Genomic DNA, 7,016 nt, shown 5'->3' on the forward strand with positions numbered 1-7,016 from the left:
ATTTCTAGTTTGGTTATTAGTCAATTTCCCAATAAAATGATACTGGGCTATATTGATCTTGTTACTATGCCAAAGAATGTAGTTCCACAATGTTCAGTTTTATATTAGGAGGGATAGCCCTCACTAGATAGCAAGTTCCTCATAATTGATATTATAAGTAATACCCCAAACGACTTAATCGTGAGAGGGAGAAACTTAAGGTCAATTTGAGATAGAAGAAAACTTGGCTTACCTCTATACTTAAACAAACTTATCCTGGCAAATCAATCTAAAGATGGTGGTTGAGATACTATTAATTACTTTATTTTGGATCTAATTTGAAATCATCTTGATTTAGACACAAGAAAAACGCGAAAATAAATATCAATAGTTAACATTTTCTAGCCCCGTATGTTTGTAAATGAATAAAGTTTATAGAGCCAAACTTGTTTATTTCTATCACATGCTATTATTTTTAATTTGGAAATTTTTATTTTAGCATACTACGAATTATAGAAGGAGTAATCATTTTATTTGTTTGTAAAATGAGGTAAATAACATAAAAAAGAAGGTTCAGTGCAATGATGGTCAGTCAAGTAAGGTTAGGGTTCAGGATGATGATGTTCGTGCATACTTACCTGGCACAGGAGATACCGTGATCACGAAGGCGGTTTTCCCAGGGCGAGGCTCACCATTGCACTCCGGTGATGCTGACCCTTGCGATTAACCCAAATGTGGTTAACTCGAGTGCGCAATTTTTGTTAGCGGGGGACTGCGTTCGCGCTATCCCCCTTACACAATTCATAAGGGATTACATAAGAAATATAAGGTACAACGGCGTATTTTTACAGCTTAACAAGGTCTCTGTTAATAAATAGTACTTGATTTATGCTTAAGGTCAGCAAAGAATTGTTTTTTCTACGCTACTTTTATATGATTTATATTTTGATAATTACGTGTGAATGAAAGATTTTCAAACTCTCTAATTGATGCCTAGTAACTCATAATATTGAAAGAAGTTGGGTTTTTTTTAATAGTCTGTATCACACTCGACAGTCATTCACTGTCACAGCAATGAAAGAAATCTATCATGATCTTGTTTACCAACACCTGATACACTGTCACACAGTATGGGGGGGGCGGGGGGGGCCTCTAGCTCTTCAAAAACATAATCTCTGGTTACTGCACAAAAGAGAGTTGTACGGACAATGACCTACTTGAAAAAAAAACAGATCACACAAATAAAAAATTAGCTATATTGAAAATTTTTAAATTCGAAGATGTTAACACCTACTGCTGTGCCCCTTTGTTTACAAATCTATCAATCACTTTTCATTCGCCTCTACCGCCGTGGACTTCCCCGAGTGTTGATGTTGTCGTCCACACCTTCCCTGGTCGTAAATCCACCCAACTGCGGTATATGCTCAAACTTAACTGCCTTGAGCAGATTAATGATGTCGCCTCCTCTCTTAAGACCTCCCACCCTCCTATCCTCGTCTACTGTGATGGGTCTGTTACCACGCTGGGCAGCGCTGGGGCAACTGTGTGGATTCCTGAGCGCCAGGCCTGCAGGAAAATCAGGGTCCACGACTGGGCCTCCTCCACTGATGCTGAAAGCATAGCCATCCTCGCGGGCATTCATGAGGTGGCGACCTACTGTATGCTCGCACTGAACGCTGGAACCTCCTTATAATCAGTGACAGCACTTCGGCGCTAGCGAGGCTCAAATTAGCCTCCCCCTCCTCCCTGCCGCCCAACACACCCTAGCCGCCGTCGCCGGGCTAGAACAAACTGATGACCTCCGTGTCAAGTTTATTTAGATCCCGTCACTTATAGGAATAACTGCCTTATAGGAATAACTGCTTGCCAAAGAAGCTACACAAGAAGAAGATATTGAAGCCGCTCTCGCCCTCTCCTTTAGTCATCTCAAATCTCGCATACACGCCACACAACGAGAGGCATTCGATGAAAATTGGACACACCTGAAGCAACGGGGTAGCGTCACACTATGCCACTATGACGCTGTAACCGGTGACGACAACCGCCACTACAAAGAGTATCAATCCCTGACTCGATCTCAACAGATTATGTACATGAGACTGCACCTAGGGTACAGGTACCTATGGGAGTACATTGGCAACCCTGAGCCTGGCCGCACTGTTTGTAAACTTTGCGGCCAACCCGACTCTCACACCCTCTCTCACTACATCCTCACTTGCCCTATGACCACCTCCTACAGGTCCCTAGCTGTTACCAACACCTCTTCCCTCCCTGACCAGATATCCCTCCTCCTAGTGACAGGCCTGGCACTTGACATTATTAGGGACCTGCCACGCTTTGCCATAAACAGATGAAATGTACCGGGAACTTTCCCCCCACGCACTCATCATTCTCTCACTTTATGTAACTTGACAAAACCTATGACCCTTCAGGCTTTTACCCCCTTAATGCACGAGTCATAAAGGCAAGTATGAACTTTGCATATTTCCCAGATGGGCGCTGTAAATGCTTCTGCGCTTCACCTTGCACAGGATGTAAGGGGGTGCCCAATAAACTATCCCCCTCGGGGGCAAATCTGAATCTATCAATCACTTGCTTGACAATAATTATTTCCAGTTCCGGTATAATCAGAGATACAACTTAAGGCACCCAGAGCTACTCCTCCATAAAATATCACGGTGTGAAGGTGTGGAACAACTTACCCCCACACATCCGAGCAAAGCCTACGCTCCCTTCCTTTAAATCATCTCTTAAAAAAAATCTATTGTCTAAGTATTAATATTTCTTGTAACACCTACTATATTTACAGTACCTGCTTTTATTGTTCCATCAAAACCGTTTTATCGGAAATTATCATGAAAATAGATAAGTAATTACCATTGCAATAAACATAATTGCCAACGAGACATAATCATGTTCTGTCCTCTTGTTCAACCTTATTACTGTACAACCCAATTGTAGTTGGGTAGGAGATGCTAATTTTCAGCAAATCAGCTCAGCTGGGGCGCCTGTGGGTAGAGCTGTACCGCTCTTGCCTCGCAAGCCAGTTGTCACGGGTTCGATGCCCGGTTCGGTGGAAATTTGTTCCGACACACTTGCCAGCTTCCCTTGGTCCTTGTTCACCTGGCAGCAAAGTAGGTACCTGCTATAAATCGAAAGTTGCGAATTCGTATTCAGGGAAAGTTGTTTGAGCTTCCAATAACTTGCTTTGACATAAACCACTGACTCTTCAGGCTTCTACGCCCTTGACTCTTCAGGCTTCTACGCCCTTAACTCATGAGACATATTCCTCCTACACCGTCTTCCACCTTTTGAGCCAATGGCTCTCTTCTCTCCATCCCATCATCATCATCAACCATGAACTTAGCATGCTTCCCTGTTGGGCGCTGTAAACGCTTCTGCGCTTCACCTTAAACAAGGATGTAAGGGGGTGTCCAATAAAAAAAACAAAAAAAAACAGCTCAGCTGCGCCTTTCGCGTCACACTTAGAGGTCACGGTGATTGGCTAAGATGTAGGCACATAGGCAGGCTCTTTTTGGTGTAATATGCCTCTATAATGGCTTTTTGGCAGGAATATTGTCTAAACTAGATTCTCATAGATTTTCTCTAAAACATGACAATTTACATGGCACTGTTACAGAAGCATTTTTTTCCTATGTTTTTTTGTTTTTTTTTACGTTATCAAACTTGACTTGAAGCCTGTAGATAAGGATGAAGGGCTAATATTTGTTGCTGGGTTTTTGTTGGAAGTACTTTGGAAGTATTGGGGCGGGGGGGGAGGGGGTTAGGTGGACGTAAATGAGGGGAAAGTTTGAAGGAAATTAGGAGAGTTAAAGTATCCGGGCTCAACTAGACATGCTGTATTTTAAAATTCTTTATTGATCTTTTATACTAATAATTTAAGTTGTAGCTCGCTAGCTTTTGACTTTTCTTCTCGTTCATGTTTTGATATAACAGTAGATAGTATTTCAAGCGCTATAATAATTATTTAATGTTTTTTTTTTTGTTTTTTTTTTTAAGATTTATTGGACTGCTACTCCTGCGGACCTGAAGTTACCAGTTTCATACAGGCGTAATAGTGGTAGGTAGACATGAGAGACCGGTGGTTATCACCATTAAAATAACTTATATTACATAAGAATAAAAGCATTTCTATAATCAAGATCCAGGTTTATTTTCATTATATTAGATTACTATTAATTATGACTAAACGGTTGCACAATGAGGGCCATATTATAAAACAGAACATTTATGAACTAAGTTATGCCCTTAAAGACCTTAGTTGAAGCGCAGTCATAACATTGTAACAATAACATTCTCGTTGATTTGCTATATTTGTTCAGATTTAAAGGAATTATGTAAATTAAATCCTCTTAAAGAAAATCCACATTAAGTAATACCACTTTTGACTGCCAATCACGGTAGTCTTAAATGTTACGAAGGACTTGTAAATCTTATTTTAAAACTCTTCTAGACACTGGACAATAAAACCTTTAATGTCTTTCTTGACTGGAACTACAACTCCAAGTATGTTCTAAGTTAATGTTTGTTGGGGTCTTGAACAACTTTGCGACCATAGCTCTGGTTTCCCTTCAAAACGCATAAATCTTTCGCCTTTTACTAAAGATTTCCGTGGGGGGGAACAACTCAATGAGTCTTAATTAATTTTTTCTTAGCCCATTCACATGGGCTCACAAAATTAATTCAAATTAGCTGAAAATAATCATACAATGTCGTAATCAAGTGTATGTGATCTAATGTAGTAAAAAAAAAAATCTATTCACATATACAACGTCCTGGATGGAACAATTATCCCGACTATTACAGATCTAAATCAAGTTGGGAGAATACAGATCTGTCATAAAATTAATTTCATGCACTTATTAAAAATTGCTCTAGACTTCAAACAAACCAAGGGTACCTAGGGACAGCACTAGGATCCCGCTTCCTCTATCAAGAAATAAAAAATATTGAAATTGAATTGAAATCTCTAAACCTTTTGAGTTCCCTACTAGAAATATTTGTTCTCTAACCACTTCGGGAGAACGGAGTCCTCCGGAGAGACTCAGGTATTCCAAAATACCGCACAGGGTGTTCATGAAATTTGAATTGGTGAGAGAACACCCTTACTTTGCGTCAACTTAGAGATGTCTGATTACAGATGAAGCGTTCAAGATCCTTTGTGACTGATGTTGAAAGCTTCTATTGTATTTACTGTTAGTGAAATTGTCAATATAAGTCAGGGTAGAATCTACTTTAAGAATGAGGTATCATTGACGTCATCCCTAGAGATGCCAGTAATTGTTAACTGTGGCTGAAGTCACCCCCTTTTCATATATGAACATCACAGAATCTGATGTTCATGGTAAAATTGTTGTAAGGGTGTTAATTAAGAAATTAATTAATTATCCTGAAGGGGACTCTCACGCCACGTATCTCTGAAAATCTAACGGGTGTAACCTAATACTACTTGTCTAACGCTCCGGAACGTTCACCAGGGACTGCCATCTTGAACCTTGAAATCAAAGGATCTTAGGAAAGTAAAATGAGTTCGTAGTCTCATTTTCACGTAGTTGATTGATACGTTTATTGAGATAAAAAAAATACATCTCAAAGGGATGAAGTGACTTAAGTCATCCGCCACCCCAGTCCAGGAATGTCCCTCTCAGGACTCACATAAATCCCTAATACAGATATATCTTGTATAGTACATAGTTATATTCCAGATGCAAAATTTCTATATTTCTTGAATATTTCATCTACTTTCCTATTTTTAAGCATCCATTCTATTTGCTTGGAGACATTATTTATCTGGGCATTTCTATATACATTAAGAAATGGGCATCCCATGTGGCAGGGTATGGGACCTGGATGTTCTACAAACTCTACATTCCATATCCCGTTCACTTCTCTCGGCTCCAAGTTCCTAGTAATATTTATACCCTAAACTTAACCTCATACACACCGAATCTTTCCACCTGCTCCTATCTTTCCTATTTGTAAAATTTGTGTTCATGAGAACATGATAGTAATGTTTCATTGTTTCACTTTTCTCATATATTTCATTCCTTTTTAAATTATCTTCTATTGATTGTATTTTCCGCAATTTGCTCATAATTTTTTCAAAGTTTTAATACATATTATGTCAATCTCGGCCTTTTCCGTGACTCTTTTTGCTATTATATCTACTGCTTCATTAAGACCAATCCCCACATGTGAAGGGGCCCATACAAATCGAAAACTATGGCCTTTTTTCCTTATTGTATTTACAATTTTTCTACATAAACCAATAATGTGTTCAAAGACTGAACTCCCGCTGCTCAAAGAATCTAAAGCTGCCCTACTATCAACAAAAAAATATATATCTTTATTCCTCTTTACAACATTTTCTAATCCTACTAACAATGCATATAACTCGGCTTGTGTTGATGATCTAAAATTGCTCGGCCGTTGTCCAATTTTCGTGTCATCAGTACCTTGTTCTGTGTACTGGTTTATAAGGATCCCACACCCTGCCCTGCCACTTGACACAACTGAACCGTCACAATATACATGCAAGGTGTTTATTTTAGGCAAATTACTAATCTTATTCCCATAAACCACTTGCAAGTACAGTATTTTAAGTAAAAGATTGAACTTGAGAAACTTTGGATTGAAATATACTGTACTGTTTTATATTACGTTAAAATAATGATATTCTTTCAGTAAAATCCCCAGACAGGTTTACAATTCATTTCGGTAATGGTGGAGCACACGCTTAGCTCCAGATGGATTTTATGAAATAGCACCAAAACTTCTATTTACATGATCATAACACGAAAATGGAAACACTGCGCAGATGATGATAATGATATGGAGAGAAGTGAGCCGTTTGCTCAACAACAACAGAAGATCGCGGAAAAGTGTTATCACTACCAGAGACACGACCTTCCTCAAACCAAAACTGACGAAAAAACGCTATATACTCCAAGAGGACTCCCGGTGCTCACCTTAATCGCGGAGCCGGGAACATTTCACCAGGGGGAGCGCAGTAGTAC

At 39.3% G+C, this 7,016-nt stretch overlaps 2 non-coding genes across 2 annotated transcripts; both read left to right on the plus strand.

Moving 5' to 3' along the window:
• The first annotated feature begins 609 nt into the window (after window positions 1-609).
• On the plus strand, window positions 610-772 carry LOC121858240. The gene has a single exon (XR_006087381.1). It is a non-coding gene; the product is annotated as a U1 spliceosomal RNA (small nuclear RNA).
• A 3,783-nt stretch (window positions 773-4,555) lies between these two features.
• LOC121858252 lies at window positions 4,556-4,671 on the plus strand. The gene has a single exon (XR_006087398.1). It is a non-coding gene; the product is annotated as a U5 spliceosomal RNA (small nuclear RNA).
• The last annotated feature ends 2,345 nt before the right edge of the window (window positions 4,672-7,016 follow it).

Source organism: Homarus americanus, unplaced genomic scaffold, assembly GCF_018991925.1.
Source record: "Homarus americanus isolate GMGI-L3 unplaced genomic scaffold, GMGI_Hamer_2.0 scaffold12891, whole genome shotgun sequence".
Classification (NCBI taxonomy): Eukaryota; Metazoa; Arthropoda; class Malacostraca; order Decapoda; family Nephropidae; genus Homarus; species Homarus americanus.